This window comes from Trichomycterus rosablanca, chromosome 23 (assembly GCF_030014385.1).
Source record: "Trichomycterus rosablanca isolate fTriRos1 chromosome 23, fTriRos1.hap1, whole genome shotgun sequence".
Lineage (NCBI taxonomy): Eukaryota > Metazoa > Chordata > Actinopteri > Siluriformes > Trichomycteridae > Trichomycterus > Trichomycterus rosablanca.
The window spans coordinates 10,403,685-10,425,985 of record NC_086010.1 but is presented as its reverse complement, the minus strand read 5'-3'; the positions used below and the strand labels follow the sequence as shown (position 1 = coordinate 10,425,985).

General features: G+C 40.4%; 1 long non-coding RNA gene across 1 annotated transcript; it reads right to left on the bottom strand.

Annotated features, from left to right (window-relative positions):
• Window positions 1-1,753: 1,753 nt before the first annotated feature.
• On the bottom strand, window positions 1,754-16,295 carry LOC134300903 (uncharacterized). Its single transcript, XR_010007384.1, has 2 exons — window positions 16,257-16,295; window positions 1,754-1,912 (listed from the first exon to the last, which is right to left on the bottom strand). It is a non-coding gene; the product is annotated as an uncharacterized LOC134300903 (long non-coding RNA).
• Between the last annotated feature and the right edge of the window lie 6,006 nt (window positions 16,296-22,301).

Below are 22,301 nucleotides of genomic sequence, written 5' to 3'. Positions count from 1 at the left end.
GAGCTCAGAACTATTTATTACTTCCCTTTTTTATTCCCAGTTTGATAGTTCTTTAAGGCAATGGTTATATAAAGTTATGGGCATGGCTTGTATCATATTATGACAGTAATATGATACAATATGGCCAAGTGTATGTGGACACCTGACCATGAGCTATTCCAAAACCCGGACGTTATTATGGAGTCTGTCGATGTTTCAGTGTCTCATACAGAAGTTCAGGGCTCTGTGCAGGCCACTTTACTTTTGACCAATCAAATCAACCATGCTAAAACATGAAACGGCCTTCACAAATCTGTTGCCACTTTGACTTTTATTTGATTGCAGACAGGAACCTGAGATGTTTCATGTTTTATCTGCTCAACTTCATTTCATTTATTAATAAACATCCATTCCTGCATTTCAGACCTGCAACACATTCCAAAACAAAGTTGAGACAGTAAAGCATTTACCACTTTGTAATGTTGCCATTCCTTTTCACCACACTTAAAAGATGTTTTGGCACCGAGGAGACCAAGTGATTTAGTGTTTCAGCTTTTATTTTGTCAAACATTTTTAAGATGTGCAACAGTACGGGGTCGTCGTCACATTTTTCCTTTCAAAACTCTCCACACATTCTCTATTGGGGACAGGTCAGGACTGCAGGCAGACCAGTCCAGTACCCGTACCCTCTTCTTCCGCAGCCATGCCTTTGTAATGTGTGCAGCGTGTGGTTTTGCATCGTCTTGGTGAATAATACATGGACGTCCCTGGAAAAGACGACGTCTTGAAGGCAGCACATGTTGCTCCAAGATCTCAATGTACTTTTCTGCATTAATGCTGCCATCACAGAAGTGTAAATGACCTTTGCCAAGGGCACTGACACAACCTCATTACCATGACAGACCCTGGCTTTTGGACTTGTTGCTGATAACAGTCTGGATGGTCCTTTTCGTCTTTGGTCCAGTGCACACAGCGTGTGGAATGTTGATTCATCTGACCACAATACACGTTTCCACTGTGTGATGGTCCATCCTAGATGCCTCAGAGCCCAGAGAAGTCGACGCCGCTTCTGGACGTGGTTAACATAAGGCTTCTTTTTTGCACAGTAAAGTTTTAAGTGGCATTTGTGCATGTAACTCCGTGCTTCCCTTGTAATCTCTCGCCCTTGTGGTCATATCATCTATTGTTGAGTGGTGGTTCTTGATGCAGTGCCGCCTGAGGGATCAAAGATCACGGGCATTCAGATTTAGCTTGCTCCCTTGGCCTTTACGCACTGAAATTCCTCCTGATTCCTTGAATCGTTTAATGATATTATGCACTGTAGAGGGAGAAATATGCAAATCCCTTCCAATCTGTCTTTGTGGTTCATTCTAAATGTTCTATTTCTTAGTTACATTTACATTTTCAAAGCATTGCCAATCCAGACACCAACTGGACACACAATGCACATCTGTGAGGTGTAAGACAGGCCTGTTGTTTCAGATTTCATCATTATTTGTGAAATTCTTGACCCGGATGTCTTTTAAAAATGAAACAATTTTAGCGATATTGAACATTTACCCTCTTGACATCGGCTTGATGCGATCTGTGGTCTCCGTGCGCGTTGAGACAAATAGAAAAAGAGGTGTTTCACGTCCCCCTGGCTTCGAGACGGTCCTCTCCGCCTCACTGCCCTTGTTGCCATGGTAGACTAACGCGCCACTGTCGGAGATTTGATTGCCTACACGGCCCCGGTTGAAAAACAGAGGACAGACTAAATGAAATCGCATCCATCTTAATGAAACACAATTATTTTCCACTTATTAATCATTGAGAAATCAATACGTCTCTTCTCGGGCAAGTCTGGCCCGGATCATCCGACGGTGACCGGCGATGATGCATCATCACTACTCCGAGACCGTCATAGGTTCAGTCACCTGTGTCCTTTCCTTGACTGAGCGACAACAAGAACAAATAATGAGCATGTTAGCGTGGTAAAAAAAATAAGGTCTGGTTTGGCAGCATTAAGATGGATAGAAGCTCATTAAGACTGATCCTGATGAGCATTTTTCTCCCAAATCAATTCACTAAACATATCGTATAATAGGACATTATTAAAGTCAGAGCAGGGTTATTGACTTAGGAAAAAAAAAACACATTGCAAATGGATGATCTTCACCTTTTTATTGCATCTCTATGACCTTAATCTGATGTTTCACCCGGTTTGCTGCATAATGAGAAAATGAGATGCAACAGACTGCGTGTTTAAGCGAAGAATTTATAGACCGGCGAATAACTCATACCTAATTACCCGAGAGCATGTTCTATTTTTTTTAATGACTTTGTTCAAGTAGGTTCAGATGAGCTGTTATTTATTCCTGTTATTGCTGTTCGTCTCCCCCGTTTAAACAACCTCACCGGCGAGGCTTTCGGGTGCCTTATTGTCGACGGTGGCGGAGTTTGAAAAATTGCTGCGGCGGTAATAACTTCGGCGGCTCAAGCCTTTGTTTTCCCTTTCGATAAAGAGAGCGATGCGGGCGCGGGGGTGATCTATGGCTGTTCGGCGGAGCGGGGTAGCCGTGTTTCACAGCCGAGAGCTCCGTCTTTACGGTGGCTCGAGTCTCTGATGAGAGTGCGATGTGCCGCAACTTCTAAACATTTCAGAACGGCGGTGATTTAGCCCGTGTCAAGGGATGGAAAAGGAAGGGGAGACGCGTCCGCGGTGACGGTGGTTCATTTATATTTACATTTTCGGCATTTAGCAGACGCTTTTATCCAAAGTGACTTACAGTACTGTGACAGTATATATTGCCTAAGCAATTGAGGGTTAAGGGCCTCGCTCAAGGGCCCAACAGTGGCAGCCTAGCAGTGGCGGGGCTTGAACCAGCAACCTTTCAATTACTAGTCCAGTACCTTAACCACTAGGCTACAACTGCTCATATACATCTGGACCAGGGCGTAACATCCCAATATATCAACCAATAATAGAATATATTTTACTAATAACTAATTAAGGGAGGCACGGTGGCTTAGTGGGTAGCACTGTCGCCTCACAGCAAGAAGGTCCTGGGTTCGATCCCCAGGCTGGGCGGTGCGGGTCCTTTCTGTGTGGAGTTGGCATGTTCTTTCCGTGTCTGCGTGGGTTTCCTCCCACAGTCCAAAAACATGCAGTCAGGTTAATTGAAGACACTGAATTGCCTTTAAGGTGAATGTGTGTGTGTGTCTGTGTGTCTGCCCTGCGATGGACTGGCGCCCTGCCCAGGGTGTTACTGTGTGCCTTGCGCCCATTGAAAAGCTGAGATAGGCTCCAGCCCCCCGCGACCCTAATTGGATAAGCGGATAAGAAAATGAATGAATGAATGAATAACTAATTAAGGGCGGCACGGTGGCCTCACAGCAAGAAGGTCCTGGTCCTACAATGACACTGACATGGTTGGTGGTGGTGTGTTAGTGTGTGTTGTGCTGGTATGAGTGGATCAGACACAGCAGCGCTGCTGGAGTTTTTAAATACCGTGTCCACTCACTGTCCACTCTATTAGACACTCCTACCTAGTTGGTCCACCCTGTAGATGTAAAGTCAGAGACGATTGGTCATCTTCCAGACCTTCATCAGTGGTCACAGGACGCTGCCCACGGGGCGCTGTTGGCTGGATATTTTTGGTAGGTGGGACTATTCTCAGTCCAGCAGGGACAGTGAGGTGTTTAAAAACTCCAGCAGTGCTGCTGTTTCTGATCCACTCATACCAGCACAACACACACTAACACACCACCACCATGTCAGTGTCAGTGCAGCGCTGAGAATGATCCACCACCCAAATAATAACGACTCTGTAGTGGTCCTGTGGGGGTCCTGACCAGCATGCAGAGAAACAGGTGGACTACAGTCAGTAATTGTAGAACTACAAAGTGCTTCTATACGGTAAGTGGAGATGATAAAATGGACAGTGAGTGTAGAAACAAGGAGGTGGTTTTTAATGTTATGGCTGCACAATATCTGCACAATGAGACGGGAAATAATGGAGAGCAGTGCGTGACTCCCCCACAGTCTTGTGTAGGTGAAAAGAAGCGGTCGGTTCTGTCTATACTATATGTAGAGGAGGAAGTACAAACCTGGTAATTGAATATGACAAGGTTGGAAGGATTATTAGGGGGGTGGTGCTCAAACAACACAATCACCAGTGGGGAGTGATGCAGAACTAAAGCTCTGTTCAAAAGAGCTGCGGTAGTTCTGCTGGGCTTTACACCAGTTTTCCCAGTGACACAAACTGTCCAAGTGCACTTACCCACAAGTAACTGTCTGTCCGCTAATCACAAGTCTCAGATACGAATACTGACGAGAGCTATTTCGGTATTAACTTCTTACTTCTAGCACATAACTCAACTCTGATTACAGCCATAATAATATAGCTGTCAAATGTTGATTTATATCACTCGTTTTCCTTCGGTGCTACTCAGCCCCAATTTGTATTTTAAATTTTGTGATTTATGTTCCCATCCACCTGTATTTACAGCTGCGTCGCGTATTCCTTCTCCAGCTCGCTGGAAGTTCGTAGGCACGCATGCCATCATCAAAGCGTTATCAGATGTACTCCGCAGGAAGGACGAGGAACAATAAACCAAAGTGGAAAACATTCGCGCGGCCATGTTCGCCAGACTGAAGCGTCTCCGAGGATTATGATGATCTGCGCTAAACGCCGTCTCAGAGACATCTGTGGTGAGGCTAAATTAACAGGCGAGGAAACAATTAATTAGTGCGGCAGGCCATAAGGAGTTTACGGCGTGTAACTGCGGCAACGCAGGCGTCTTTAAAACCCCATAAGCGGGCACTTTTTTATCAGGCCGGTAATCAGCCGAAGGCCCGCAGACCCCGGGTACCCGGCGCGGCGAGCCAGATGAAAGGCTTCCGAGACACGTTTACGGCTTGTGAAAGTGGCGGGGAAGCCAGCCGAGGCCAGTCACAGACAGAAAATGAGGCCATAAAGTTTACAGTTTAAAGTCTAAATAAAACAACAACATAGGGGAGCGCGGGCCGGCGGACGATCGTCTGATCGTCTGTCAGATTACAGAGTACAGAGCAAGCATGAGAGGGGTAAAAAAAAAAACTAAACCAAACCGGATGGCGGAGAAAAAGCTTTTTGATGGACAGGCCACTGCTGTGAGTCAGCAGGACGCTAAACTATGTGGCAGCTTAGCACAGTTACGCGCACACGAACGCCAAAAAAGATCACCGTGGTGAGCCTGGTACAGAAAGCAAAGAGGAAAGACAAAACGAATCTGTGTCATGCAGGGCGTCAAATAAGTCTGGCTTGGCTGAAGCCCTGACCTTGTAGGCCAGATGGCCATGTCAGAGGGTTGAGCCGTCCTGTGACCTGCGTGATCCTGAAGAGAGAGTCCTCTATGTAGCAGCCGACTGGAGGAACAGCCATCTGGTGCCCTAGTTGCATTTGTTGTAACACACTGAATCTCCCACAGAAACACAGCGTGCACACTTTGGGTAGCATGAATACGTTAGATCGAGCAATGCTAATTACTGCTTCTAAAGAAATAAACACGGTCGTGACACTTTATAATTAATCCCATAATTAATCAGGAGTGTCAGTTCAATACACATATTATATAAAAAGTATTACAACTGCAACTGTCAGAAAAGTTGGGACAGTATGTAAAACGTTTTACATTATCAGCAATATTGTTATAATTAATTAATACATTTATTCTGTTCTGTCTATACTGTTGCCTGCAGCATGTTCCAAAAAATGTTTGGATAGGAGGCAGTTTATAACAATGAATGTGCTGAATATGTGATGCAGTCATATCTGAAGTCCATTTCTTAGTAAAAATAAATAAATAAATAAAAAATGTTGGGTTGAGGCCTGCTGCTTTATCAAAAAAAAAATAATAATAAATACAATAAAAAAGTAAAATAAGTAAATTAATTAATTAAAACTAAAAATAAATAAAAGAAATGAAATAAATAAAAATAAAATAATAATAAATATAAAAATGTTATTATTGTTTTGTTATTGTTATTATTATTGTTATTATTATTATTGAATTCATTATTAATAATAATTATTATTACATTAATTATTAAATATTATTAAAATTATTATTAAATATTATTAAAATTAATAATAATAATAATAATATAATAATAATATTAATAATAATAATAATAATAAAACAGATACAACAGGGATAGCGCAGAACTGAGAAAAATTGTGTTGGGCCTGCTGCTTTAACAAAAAAATAAATTAATTAATTAATCAATTAATTAATAAAACATTAATAAATAAACAAATGTAAAAAATGAAATTGATTAATTAATGAAAAATAAATAAAACATAAATAAACATAAATAAACATAAAATAATAATAATAAATAAAAATATTATTTTGGTTATTATTATTATTATTTATTTATTTTATTTTTTTATTTTATTATTACTTCGTAATAATAATAATAATAATAAAACAGCGCAGGTGACAGGGATAGCGCAGCACAGACAGCTGGTTGTCACAATATGACAGGCTGCTCTGGCCACCCGAGACAAGCCAGCTCTTGGTAAAAAAAGGAAAGATAAGGACAATTCAGAACCTGTCAGTTTCAGCAATTCACAACTGGCACCCTGACCCCATCAACTGGCTTACCTGACGCATTACGTGCATTTACAGGTGGGATTAGCTCCGAAAAGGGACGTCATGGTATCACACTCCAGCAGAAACCAGACTGGACCAAGCAGCCCGACACTGTGGTTTGACAGAAATGCACATGTGCTATTTAAAGAGCTGAGAGAGAGAAAAACCATGGTATATAGAAAAACCATGGAGCAAATTAATGTCACAATCGGTCATGTGCAGCTCCGTGCTCCATCTGCCATCTAAACATGGCAGTGCAGAAGGTTTATATACCAAGTATAGAGGACAGCATTCGCTTCTCACAAGCCGGTCAAATCCTGAAGGATAAAAAAATTAAAACGTCCCGCCTTAGATTATTCTTGTGGTGCTGTGTAGCTTGTGTTATGTAACATTAGATAAATAGACTGCCACCTCCGACAGCCGCCAGTAAATTGTGCTTTTTGTGTAAATTTAGTGAATCCACCTGCTAACGTATTTAATATCAGAACATTAAAACAAGGTCCCACAGTCTCCAGTTAAAGCTCCACGTTAAATAGACGTGAGAGGCAAGACTAGCCAGCAGTGATGACCTAATCTCAGCTGAACTAACGCACGTTTATTGGGTTAGGCACAGCAGCAATGTGTCTTGTCACTTTGCTGAGACAAGGCCAATGCAATCTACCGAATGGAATTAGATTGTCATTGATGTGCCGGGGTGAGTAGCAACAACAGATCGATGGAAAATTACGCACCATGTTGTGTGTGTGTGTGTGCAGATCTTAAAAGCGGCGTGGACACTTCGGCGCGATAGGCCGGGCGTATACGAGGAAAGTTCTGCTTCACTTGGAGCTATCACTATAGTAACCGAGAGGAAGGGTGAGGGGGAGAGGGAAAAAAAGACCAATTCCAGCAGAACACTAATGGGCCACATCATGCCAATAAAATAAAAAATGGCTCTTTTAGTTCAGTCAATAGAGAGTAAATGAAAACTTAACCTTTCATTAAATGTGGCGCTATGATGTCTCTTCTACTTGTTTGCTATTTTGTTTTGGTGTGTTCTCTGTAAATATGTATGATGTTGTTTTCTAGAGCGCTTGTGATTACGTTTATGACATGGCTGGTTGAAGTTTGGTCTTCTTGTTCAGCAGAATATCTAGACGTGTAATATAGCTACACACGACGGGCCAAAAAAATTAAATGAGCGTCAATATGTGTTTAAAGAAATGTTAAATTTAATATGCTAAAAATATATATAATATAATAACCTTCTAGCGTTCTAGTCAATGGACTCCATATAGACCCCTGAAGGTGTGCTGTGGTATCTGGCACCAAGATGTCAGCAGCAGATCCTTTAACTCCTGTAAGTTGTGACGTGGGGCCTCCATGGATCGGACTTGTTTGTCCAGCACATACCACAGATGCTCGATTGGATTGAGATCTGGAGAATTGTTGTTGTGCTCCTCAAACCGTTCCTGAACCATTTCTGCTTTGTGTCAGGGTGCATTATCCTGCTGAAAGAGGCCACAGCCATCAGGGAATAGTGTTACCATGAAAGGGTGTACACGGTCTGCAACAATGCTTAGGTAGGTGGTACGTGTCAAAGTGACATCCACATGGATGGCAGGACACAAGGTTTCCAGGCAGAACGTTGCCCAAAGCATCACACTGCCTCCACCGGCTTGCCTTCTTCCCATAGTGCATCCTGGTGCCGTGTGTTCCCCAGGTAAGCGACGCACACGCACCCGGCCATCCACGTGATGATGTATCAGACCAGGCCACCTTCTTTCAATGCCCTGTGGTCCAGTTCCGATGCTCACGTGTCCATTGTTTGTGCTTTCGGTGGTGGACAGGGCTCAGCATGGGCACCCTGACTGGTCTGCGACTATGCAGCCCCATACGCAACAAACTGCGATGCACTGTGTATTCTGACACCTTTCTATCAGAACCAGCATTAACTTCTTCAGCAATCTGAGCTACAGTAGCTCGTCTGTTGGATCGGACCACACGTGCATCAATGAGCCTTGGCCGCCCATGACTTTGTCGCCGGTTTACCACTGTTCCTTCCTTGGACCACTTTTGATAGATAGCGGGAACACTCCACAAGAGCTGCAGTTTTGGAGATGCTCTGACCCGGTCGTCTAGCCATCACAATTTGATCAAATCAGATAATCGGTGTTATTCACTTCACCTGTCTGTGGTCATTATGTTATGCCTAGTCGGTAGAAATGCCCCTAATTGCATATTTATTAAGGCATACAGGTGAGATGCTTGTTTTTACGGTTGTTTTCAAGTTTGCCCAGACAAGCACTTAGCAAATCAGAACATATCAGCAGACAACCCATGACAGAAAGAGAGAAAGACAAAGAAAGACAGAGAGGTGATAAATCTATAGGTTTCTACCAAGTGGGACTGAAATCAAAAAAGCTCAGGGCCCAGTTTCTATTGTGGCCGTGTTGCCCTTTTAATTAATTAGCCCTAGCAGGAAGTGCAGCCCGTAGGGAAGGGGGGGAGTGCAGCTCCTCTGTGTGCTGCCAAGGTGATAATGTCCTGAAGGTGGATGGAGTAAAGCAGGCCTCTGCAGATCCCTACACGATGCACTTATAATCTTACCGCGTAGCCAGATACGCCGATGTCTCGGCAGTCGAATGTGGGAATCGGCTATAGCGTTCCTTAACGCTTCCCTCGAGCAGGACCCGGCATGTGCTGTACTAGGATAACAGTCGTTCAGGCGGAGGTGAATACTGCTGCGTAATGTATGGACGAAACAGAGAACACCACTACCTCCAGGGTTTAGATCTACATATCCAAACATGTCATCTTCATAAATAACGTACAGTGGTACCTTGAAACTCGACTGGTGTTGAGTTTCAGGGTATTTTTTCCCATAAGGATGTATGGGAAACCTGTTAATGCGTTCCATGGTCCCGTGGAACTGCATATATTTTAGACGTATGTAAAATAAAAGGGTTGTTTTTGACACTTATACACTGAAAATAACACAAATATAATATAAAAATACTGAAACACAATTGAAAAACAGTTAAATACAATAAAACCTGCACTTTATCTTTACCTCTTTATTGTTCCCTTGTGCTTCTTAATCATGGAGATGCTTGATCTTGGAATATCGAATTCCTCAGCAAGTTCAGGAAAGGTGTATTCACATTAGAAGCAGCAAAACCACTTCTGCGCTGACTGTGCCGTTATTTCCTATGGAGTGTGACGTGCAGAAAGCTTAACGTGACTTATTGTACTAAACAACAAGCGAGGATTTCATTAGTGGAGAGAACTCATGAGCAGTAATAATTAAGAGAGGTTTAGTGTTTCTATGTCATTTTTTTTAATACATTAAACCACATTAAGCTTTTTTTTTTACTCTCTCAGAAAAGCTGATTCTCACAGTTTCTTAACGCCCCGAGCTATAACGCAAGTTTAAAAGTGAAACAGGAGGAAAATCCAGCTAGACACAGATACATGTGCAGCTTTCAGAATGGATTTGATGGTATTCCACACAAATACAGATTCGTCTCATATTCGCACTTTGATGACGTTATACTGCACCGCTCAAGCCGAGCGCTGAGCAAAGCGGTGGTCGCACACATGTCGAGTTTAAAGGAAACGTTGAGTTACAAGGTACCACTGTGTTTGTATTGCACTTCAGCTATATACACCGATCATCCATAACATTAAAACCACCTCATTGTTTCTACACTCACAGTCCATTTTATCAGCTCCACTTACCATACAGGAGCACTTTGTAGTTCTACAATTACTGACTGTAGTCCATCTCTTTCTCTGCATACTTTTTTAGCCTGCTTTAACCCTGTTCTTCAATGTTTAGGACCCCCACAGGACCACCACAGAGCAGGTATTATTTAGGTGGTGGATCATTCTCGGCACTGCAGTGACACTGACATGGTGGTGGTGTGTTAGTGTGTGTTGTGCTGGTATGAGTGAATCAGATTTTAAATACCATGTCCTATCACTGTCCACTCTATTAGACAGTCATACCTAGTTGGTCCACCTTGTTGATGTAAAGTCAGAGACGATCGCTCATCTATTGCTGCTGTTTGAGTTGGTCATCTTCTAGACCTTCATCAGTGGTCACAGGACGCTGCCCATGGGGCGCTGTTGGCTGTATATTTTTGGTTGGTTTAAAAACTCCATCAGCATTGCTGCGTCTTATCCAGTCATACCAGCACAAGACACACTAACACACCACCACCATGTCAGTGTCACTGCAGTGCTGAGAATGATCCAACACCCAAGTAATACCTGCTCTGTGGTGGTCCTGTGGGGGACCATTGAAGAACAGCATGAAAGGGGGCTAACAAAGCATGCAGAGAAACAGATGGACTACAGTCAGTAATTGTAGAACTGAAGTGCTTCTATATGGTAAGTGGAGCTGATAAAATGGACAGTGAGTGTAGAAACAAGGAGGTGGTTTTAATGTTATGGCTGATCGGTGTATATTAAACATACCAATGACACCCACAACCTGCATTTGCGTATGTAGGTAAGTCCATAAGTCGGTCTTTATTGTAGTTGAGAAAAAGAGAGAGTACGAGTAAGAGAAAACTTCTTTTTTCTCTTTTTTTTTTTTTTGTTTCAAGTAATGAGTGAGTGCACCTTTTGTGCCCCAGGCCTTCATACACAATTTAGCCAGAAAGCCAGTGCGGATCATGATTTAGCTTTTGACACGGCTGGCCCCTGGGCTATGGCAGACTAATACAGATATCTGACTCTCAGCTCACTGTGGAGCCAGAGGAGAGACAGAGCCAGAGCCCTTTTATTGACTAAATGATAAAGAGCTTTGTAATGATAAATAACAGTCATTTTATTGTGGAATTCCCAGAAAAGACACATACTACAAATACTATATATATACGAGGCTGGACAAAAGGTTCGGTGAATTGAATGATACAATAGAAACAAGAAAACAGAATATACATAGAATATACCTTTATTGACCTTCAAAGTAACGTCCATCAGACACAACCCAGTCTTGACGTTAGTACAGCTTCTGAAAACTGTCGTAAAAGTCACCCTCAGAGTTACCCTCTGAGACGTCCGCGACATTTCATCAGCGTTTGTGTGTCTCCGTCGTCGTTTTTCCCAAGTAGGAACTAAATGTAATGTTATTTTGTTCTATTCATGTTTGACGCTATCTTTTCAACATACTGCGTTCAAATGACTGCACCACCTGGACCCGATAAGCCACGCCTACCACACACTAGACATGTCCCTTGATGTCCGTGCACATTCCCGAACTTGTCGGCTGAGTTTCATTCGAGATAGCCGACTATTCGCCGAAGTTTCGTCCATAGTTCATACATACACCGATCAGGCATAACATTATGACCACCTTTCTAATATTGTGTTGGTCCACCTTTTGCTGCCAAAACAGCCCTGCAACTGCGATGCACTGTGTATCCTGACTGCAGTAGCTCGGCTGTTGGATCGGACCACACGGGCCAGCCTTCGCTCCCCACGTGCATCAGTGAGCCTTGGCCGCCCATGACCCTGTCGTCGGTTTACCACTGTTTTTTCCCTGGACCACTTTTCATAGATACTGACCACCGCAGACCGGGAACACCCCACAAGAGCTGCAGTTTTGGAGATGCTCTGACCCAGTCGTCTAGCCATCACAATTTAACCCTTGTAAAACTCGCTCAAATCTTTACGCTTGTCCATTTTTCCTGCTTCTAACACATCAACTAATATATCCCACCCACTAACAGGTGCTGTGATGAAGAGATAATCAGTGTTATACACTTCACCTGTCAGTAGTCATAATGTTATGCTTAGTCGGTGTATGTATACACATTATATTTACATTCAGCATTTAGCAGGTGCTTTTACCAAATTGGCTTACAGTACTGTGATAGTATATTGTCTAAGCAAGTAAGGGTTAAGGGCCTTGGAAGTGGTGGGGATTGAACCAGCGACCATTTCATTACTAGTCCAGTACCTTAATGGCTAGGCTAAGCTGAGAGAGTTAAGAGCCTTGCTCAAGGGTCCAAACTCTCAACCTTTTGATTAATAGCCCAAAGCTTTACCCACTAGGCCAGGGTTTTTTTAACCCTTTTGGACAAGCGCCCCCTTTCATGTGCCGACCTCGAACTTGGCCCCCCAAACCCCCAACCCTCAGCAAAACCCCACCCAAACCCCTGAACTATCGCAAAAATAATATAATGCAATGCAACTTTGCTGTTTGCAGCATCCATTAACAACAGTAAAAACAGAGAGATGACTGAGAAGAGAAACTTACGAATCGACGAATCGACTCCTGAATCACTTATAGCGATATGTGAACAGAGCATCTCCCACTATTCACCTCTCTTAAAGACACACACACACCCACATGTCCTACAACAGCAGTCGTTGCTTTTGTCACCGATTTATCTTCGCTGTCGTCCCTATTTTTAAGTTTTTTTAGACTGAACTGGATTACATTAAACGTGAGTGTGTGCGTGGTCAGCGAGACTGATCAAATATGTCACCTGTGGATGAAAAATTAATTGCTTTCATTTTAGAAATAAAAAAATCTCCTAATTACGCGCCCCATCCTGGACAGGTACGCGCCCCACAGGTTGAAAACCCCTGCACTAGGCTACCCACTAGGGCAAGGAATTACTCTGGCAAAACTTAAGACACATCTTAAGACGTGCTTGCATGAAGAATGGGACAAAATAAAAGCTGAAACACTAAATCGCTTGGTCTCCTCGGTGCCAAAACGTCTTTTAAGTGTGGTGAAAAGGAATAGCAGCATTACAAAGTGGTAAATGCTTTACCATCCCAACTTTTTTTGGAATGTGTTGCAGGTCTGAAATGCAGGAATGGATGTTTATTAATAAATGAAATGAAGTTGATCATATAAAATATGAAATATCTCATGAAATATTCATCCTTTCTGCAATGAAATAAAAGCTGTCCCAACTTTGTCTGATTTTCTTTTTTATCGAGGGCACCTTAAGCGATCTAGTAAATCAGTAAGATTCCCTTATTATAACCTTTATAGTTTGAATAAAAGATTATTAAACACATGGTATGAAATGACAGTTCAATTATTCACAGAATTTGCATCCTGATGAGGCATAATAGTGAGAAGTCAATGCGGTTATCAAACTTCTTTAACGACCAAGCACAAAGATCAATTTAGTAGCTTAAACTCTAATAAGTGTGAAAAACCTGGACTGACACGGGTTTAGTGGAACTCAAATACTGTAGTACCAATTAGCACACATTCCAGAGCTCACACTTTAAAACCAGCAAGTTGAGAATAGCAGGTGTCTAAAATGAAGCGTGTAATTAAACCACGGTAATAAAATACCCTACGATTAAAACATGAGACGGATCGGCTGTTGGAGGAGCTGTGGGGTGTGATTTTATGTTCAAAATATGTGGACAAAAATGTGTGGACGCCTTATTATCAGCTGGATGGACATCTCATTCTAAATCCATGGGAAGTTGGTCTACGGGAAGTAAGACCTTCACCTCACTTGCATGTCTTTGGACTGTGGGAGGACTAAGGAGCTCACCCACACAGACTTGGGGAGAACATGCAAACTCCACAAAGAAAGGACCCAAACTGCTCCACCAGGGAATCAAACCCAGGACCTTCTTGCTGTGAGGCGACAGTGCTACCCACCGAGCATTTGCATTATTAGGTCAGGTACTTGTTTAGGCCTGACCAAATGATCCTGACCTCCAACTGATGTTCCAATTCATCCCAAGGCGTTAAGTAGGATTCACATCAAAGTGACCAAACCTTTGTCTGTAAGGGTCTTGCTGTGTACACAGGGGTACAGTGATGGAACAGGAAATGGCTTTTCCTAAACTGTTGCCACAGGGTTCATTCATTTATTTATTCATTCATTGTCTGTTGTGCCACCACTTTATTTTACTCAGGTTAAAGGTAGGAAAGACCTCAAACAGGTTGCCAGTCCATCACAGGGCACACACACATTCACACATGGAAATGTTAGTACTGTAGCTCCAAATGACCTGACTGCATCCTGTTGACCTTGAAAGAGGAATCCGGATTAGATACAGAGAGAACATGCAAACTCCACACAGAAAGGCAGAAAGGACCCGGACCTCTCCACCTGGGAATCGAACCCAGAACCTTTTTGTTAAAAACATGTAATTGATTTCACTCCTGCTAGCCAAATGTATGCCTGAAAGACCTGTTTGAGTTAGGAAAGGTGTTAAGGTGTATATATATGGTGGCTCAGTGGGTAGCACTGTTGTCTCACAGCAAGAAAGTCCAGGGTTCGATCCCCAGGCGGGGTGGTCCAGGTAATTTCTTTACAGGGTTTCTTTACATGTTCTCCCCATGTCTGCCTGGGTTACACACCGATCAGGAATAACATTATGACCACCTCCTTGTTTCTACACTTACTGTCCATTTTATCAGCTCCACTTTCCATATAGGATCACTTTGTAGTTCTACAATTACTGACTGTAGTCCATCTGTTTCTCTACATGCTTTTTAGCTGCTTTCACCCTGTTCTTCAATGGTCAGGACCACCACAGAGCAGGTATTATTTAGGTGGTGGATCATTCTCAGCACTGCAGTGACACTGACATGGTGGTGGTGTGTTAGTGTGTGTTGTGCTGGTATGAGTGCTCAGACACAGCAGCGCTGCTGGAGTTTTTAAATACCGTGTCCACTCACTGTCAACTCTATTAGACACTCCTACCTAGTTGGTCCACCTTGTAGATGTAAAGTCAGAGACGATCGCTCATCTATTGCTGCTGTTTGAGTTGGTCATGTTTGAGATCTTCATCAGTGGTCACAGGACGCTGCCCACGGGGGCGCTGTTGGCTGGATATATTTGCTTGGTGGACTATTCTCAGTCCAGCAGTGACAGTGAGGTGTTTAAAAACTCCAGCAGCATACCAGCACAACACACACCGCACTGCAGTGCTGAGAATGATCCACCACCCAAATAATACCTGCTCTGTGGTGGTCCTGGGAGAGTCCTGACCATTGTAGAACAGGGTGAAAGGGGGCTAACAAAGCATGCAGAGAAACAGGTGGACTACAGTCAGTAATTGTAGAACTACAAAGTGCTTCTTAATGGTATGTGGAGCTGATAAAATGGACAGTGAGTGTAGAAACAAGGAGGTGGTTTTAATCAGTGTATATACACATGGTTGTATAGTTTGGTGTGTAATGCATTTCTACAGCTATAGTATTTGGACATACTGTAGGTTTTATAGATCCTTATTAATTATTAATTTTCTAATTAAATAAGGACAGCACAAGCACTGCTAAATAAACTTTTCAGTATCATTCTTAATGAGCCGAGCCCTTAATGTCTTTATTCTCTTTAAACCAAATTCCCACATAATTGTAGTCGAGACTTTTTGACCCTTTTAACATATTAAATTCACTTTTCAAGGTGCCTTTCGTAGGTGTTATCAGTGAATAATGAGTTGGGAAATAAGCTTGTTAATTGACTCTTGGTAAATTTAGATTTTTTAGATAGACATACACATTTTCTTGCCTTTTTAAAATAAAGCATTCCAGATAATAAAGTTATTAATCTTGCCCATATAGTAATTATCCTCGTAATGATGGTGTAATTGCACATACATCAAGGACACTTTCACATAAAGAGTATTCCAGCACAATTAGCTACAGTCAGGGTGAAATATCCGTCATTACCTACCCTCTCTGTTCCGCTGCTGTGCTGTGCTGAGCTGTGCTGTGCTGAGCTGTGCTGTGCTGTGCTGTGCTGTGATGCCCCGGCTCCAGCGCCTGTAAACTTGCTAACAGGATAACGCTGGTTTAATTACCCTTGGTCAGCCCACTTACGAAGCCATCAGTGCTGCAGTCAATATCCCAGAAGATCCATTCATGCTTACGCTGATGGTTAGCGTGGGAGCTATAGCTGTGTGCTTTAGCCTAATTGATATCCGTATTTAGAAGAGGACCATGGGGAGATGAATGGCGTTCAGTGGAGCAGTTTACAGTATGAAATGCTGCTCCTTAGATTACAGATTACTTTTATTTATAATTAGCATCAAAATATTCAGCATGGCTAGTGAACATCATTTTTTTTCTTTTTGTGCCAATATGCAGTAACTATGATATAAGTGTAACTTTTATTATTATTATTATTATTATTATTATTATTATTATTAATTTCATTATTATTTTACTATTGTTATTATTTATTTTAATTTTATTATTTTTATTATTATTGTTATTATTATTATTATCATTATTTTACTAGTGTTATTATTTCTTTTATTATTATTATTATTATTATTATTATTGATCATTTTATTATTATTATTATTATTATTTGAATATCATGTTTTGGCATGAAATTATCCTGGTCAGGGTTGCGATGGTTCCAGTTTTAGCTTTGTAATGTAGTAACACACCCCAGACAGGATGCCAATCCATCATGGGGCCTCATTCATTATCCATACATAACCCCCTTTCCCGAACATAGACAATCATGTCTAAATATACACACCCAATAGCACTACTGTGCCAAAAGAGCAAGTTATTATTATAATTATTATTTATATTACTGCTATTATTATTATGATTAGGATTATTATTATTATCTAAATGTCATGTTTTATTTCATGTTATTATTATTATTATTATTAAAAATAAAATTTCATGTTTCATTTCATGTTATTATTATTATTATTATTATTATTAATAAAATTTCATGTTTTATTTCATGTTACTGTTATTATTATTATTATTTAAATTTCATGTTTCATTTCATATTACTATTATTATTATTATTATTATTCAAATTTCATGTTTTATTTCACGTTCATATTATTATTACTATTATTATTATTTTTTAAATTTCATGTTTTATTTCATGTTCTTATTATTATTATAATTTTTTTTTTTTTTTATAAAAACAAAAAAGTTAATACAACATTGCAAATTATTTACTATTATTCACTATTATTATATCTACTGTACATAATAATGTGAAAAGATTCACAGAATCCTGAGTCCCAACTTTTTTTTTTAATTAACCCATTACTTGACCTAAGAGCTCCATATGAAGTAAGAATAAGGGACCAGGGGACCTTCTAGGACACTATATTGGGACACTAAAACAAAATAATATTTTTTATTAATAAAAATCATTAGAACATAATCTAAAAGTCATTTATAATTGGTTTAATAAATATTGTACCCAATCATAATAACATACATGGCACCAACATAAATAATTAAATAAACCATTATTTATTTAAAATATTAAATACATTAACAAAAGTATAATATACTGTATATACTGTATATATATATATATAAACACCTATATTTGAAACTGTTTTAATTTTGAAATCTCTAATGCATCAGACTTGAGAAACATAGGAACCTCACTGTGTTTTCTATTTTCAACACAAGCAGTGGAGGTAATACATCCGTCTCCTAATTTCAGCCATTAAAGTTTTTTTCCTTCACAAATGTGGCTTGAAATAACCTATTAAAAGCAGCAGCGGAAAATAAATGAAACAATATTATCATTTTCTTAAACTAGGTTTTTAGGTCTTCTCTGCTTTATCCAGATATCTAATTTTCTGTCAGAATTAATTAGCATGGACCGCGCACCACGTCTGCTAGGCTACTATTAAGATAATGAATTACTTTCTTATGCTTTGGCATATTTAGTGCCAGATTTTTGTGACACGTTGAGCCTTACATTCCGAGTTGTACTACCCAAAGCATCCCATTAAAACGTGGTTCTCTACAACAGGACATGATTGTATCACTTCATTCATGCAATAATAGCTAGAACTGAACTGCAAATGAGCAGAAGTTAAGCCAGTCAATAGAAATAGAAATAATCTGTTCATGTACAAAGTTGCATGCTTATCTATATATTACAGATTTCCTGTGGGTCATATTGGGCATTATACACCTCCAGGCTGGCCTATTTGTCACAAGTTTGAGGTCCAAACAGCCACAAATGGCTTCCAATTTCCACAGAGTGCAGGCAGGTCATTTGTTTTACTGTCAGGATGAAGAAGAGCCCAAAATCGCAGTCGATAGTCATGTGAAATGTTTGATATGACCATTTTGAGATTGATTAAGGGTTGAACAGAGTACAGGAGGGCTGGGTGGTCACCAGATGTTATAAAGTTTATTTGCAGTATATTTTGTGCTGGTTTATTGTAGTAAATGCGCTATTGCTTAGTCAATACTGACACTATTTTAAACAATAGCGTTTTTCATTTAATTTTAATGGCAAATTCATTAAGCTTTTTTTTTTTTTTTAATTGACAGTAATGAATCTTATACATTCATTACACAGGACCACTACAGTGCAGGTATTATTTGGATGATGGATCATTCTCAGCACTGCAGTGACACTGACATGGTGGTGGTGTGTTGGTGTGTGTTGTGCCGGTATGAGTGGATAAGACCCCTTACTGTCACTGCTGGACTGAGAATAGTCCACCAACCAAAAACGTCCAGCCAACAGCGCCCCATGGGCAGCGTTCGGTGACCGCTGATGAAGGTCTAGAAGATGACCAAGTCAAACAGCAGCAATAGATGAGCGATCTTATCTGACTTTACATCTACAAGGTGGACCAACTAGGTAGGAGCGTCTTATAGAGTGGACAGTGAGTGGACACGGTATTTAAAAACTCCAGCAGCGCTGCTGTGTCTGATCCACTCATACCAGCACAACACACACTAACACACCACCACCATGTCAGTGTCACTGCAGTGCTGAGAATGATCCACCACCTAAAAAGTACCTGCTCTGTAGTGGTCCTGGGAGAGTCCTGACCATTGAAGAACAGCATGAAAGGGGGATAACAAAGCATGCAGAGAAACAGATGGACTACTGTCAGTAATTGTAGAACTACAAAGTGCTTCTATATGGTAAGTGGAGCTGATAAAATTGACAGTGAGTGTAGAAACAAGGAGGTGGTTTTAATGTTATGGCTGATCAGTGTACATGTACTGTACTCTACAGGGCCCTTGGAGCCAAAAGGGTAAAGGGCCTTGGTCAAGGTCCAGGATTCGAAGACACAACAAGAATATATTTCACAACATACAAGAGAAGTTAATTCTGTATTAACAGTGTTTTGCTTTGTATTATCCATTCTTATTCTTATCTTATTATAGACAAATGCTCAGACTCAGGTTGCATAAAATACTAAATGCAGAGAAGCCAATAACGGTAACATGGTTTTATTAGATTAATAACTGTTTAGCTTACTGTATATGGTTTTAAAAATATTACATTAAAAATAATGTATTGCTGCCTTTTTTGCATTTTATGCTGTGGTCCCAAGTTAGATCCTGACCAAGAATAAGTGGTTATTGTATCATTATTGTTATTATTATTTTTTGGTAATTAAATTTCAGCTCTGTTAAGTTGTTGTGCCCTTAAGCAAAGGCCTTAGTCCTTAGTCGCTCAGCAGTCAGTCTTTCAATGGAACTGTCGATTAAAATGCTCTAGGCATCTCTATTGATTTGCTTAATTTGTCATCGGAATGGATATTTCAGCAAATACTATTATATACTATCTACACAGTTGATGCAAACTCTTGAAATTGTCCATTTCCACCTAAAAAAATACTCATAACAATGACAGAGCGTCCAACAACAGCGTAACAGATTTACATCCATCTGTTTTACCGTGTCCATAACACTGAGAAAATGTAGTCACAAATGTAACCAACATATTACACCTAGTAGCGGCTTAATGCATTTTTATTGCAGTCAAAAAGATTTATTTACTTAGGCTGGGTGGATATAAGGGCACTCGCGGGGGATTACGACACCCAGTGTTGTATATTTATTTCATCAGTCAGTGTAAGCAGGACAAGTCGACGAATAATCAGATCCACACCGGTCTGGTAATCGTTATTTGACGGTACTGACTGGGATCTAGTACGGGAAAATCAAATAAATGAATAAATAAATAATTAAATTAATAAATAATTATGCTATAATAATAATAATAATAATAATAATAAAAATAAATTAAATATTTAAAATTAAATTAATAAAAAAATAAAATAATTGAATAATAATAATGATACATTACAATAGTTTAATAATAATAATAAATTACAAAAATGTATTATTACAATAATAATAATAATAGAAAAATACATCATCAATTTATTTGTTTATTTATTTATTTTATTTTATTTATTTATTTGTATATTTTTATCATAATTTTTTTTTTTTTTTTTTTTTTTATACATAACCCCAAATCAAGCCTGTGTTATTGCTATAAACCATCCGAAAAATATTTGGAAAAATGATATTGAATGCTCTAGCTGAAAGCCCATGTTGTGACCATGTTGCAGAAGATTGTGTTCTGACGAGTGTATAAAGTTTCACATAAGGAATAAAAAGTTCTATTCAATTGTTTAGTTCAAAGGGTTTGAAGAGTGAGGATTATTCTCACAAAGCATAGCGTGTACTCTTAGTCATACATTCTGCCTGGCTAAGCAACTGCTTAATATGTTTATGCAATTGTCATCCTCTAAGAAGAATGAAAAAAAAGTTTGTGTTTTCTTTTAAATCTTCTTTCCTCCCTTAAGGCTAATTGGAAACAGTCAGGACATGCAGAACTAAGCAGAGGCAGGCCAGGGGGGGAAAGGGGGGGTTGAAATACTGATCATTTTCATGCCCCTCAGTAAGCCAGACAGGCAACATGTTTTCTGTGTTTAGTTGTTTGCCATCGGTCGATCCCTTTAAGTGGGGTTTTGTTGGGTTGTGTTTTTTGTTAAATTCTGCATTGGGCATGGCTAATTCCAGTTGCCACTCAAACTGTAATAGTATTAAGGAAATTGTCGTTTAGGTTGCTTGACGACCCTGAGTTGCATTAATTGTTTGGGGGAGGCATTAAGGAATAGATGCAAGTACAAGAGGAACTCAGATCTGTGGGGATTGGGTGGGGGGGGGGGTGGGGGGGGGGGTGTCCATTATTAAACATGTTATAGTAATACATACACGTTATAGTAAAACATAAGTTCTTCTTACAGAACAGTTTCCTTACCACACAGAGATGCACATGTCTTTACTAATATTAATATAAATCATATTTTCTCTGTCATATTTAATACTACTGTTCTTATTTACACCATAGAGTGTGTTTGTGGGAATTTGTGCCCCTTGAATCAAATGAGCATTTGTGAGGTAGGGTCAGGCACTGATGTTGGATGATAGGACGCTGTTCGTAATCAACAATCCCAAACGTGTATAGTAAGGATGCTCGGGTGGCGCAATGGTAAAATATGCCAGCCCACTACATGTGCATCTCTACCAACCTCAGCAGCACTATCGGCCGGTAGGGTGTCTGCATGGACATTGTTGGCAAGTGTCCAGAAGGAAGAATTGGACAAAAGCGATTAAGATACTGGACTAGTAAGAAGAAGGTTGCTGGTTCAAACCCCACCACTTCCAGGTTGCCACTGTTGGAGGGCGGCACGGTGGCTAAGTGGGTAGCACTGTCGCCGCACAGCAAGAGGGTCCTGGGTTCGATCCCCAGGTGGAACGGTCCGGGTTCTTTCTGTGTGGAGTTTGCATGTTCTTCCCGTGTCAGCGTGGATTTCCTCCCACAGTCCAAAGACATGCAAGTGAGGTGAATTGGAGTGTGTTTGATATAACCTTGTGAACTGATGAATCTTGTGTAATGAGTAACTACCGTTCCTGTCATGAATGTAACCAAAAGTGTAAAACATGACGTTAAAAT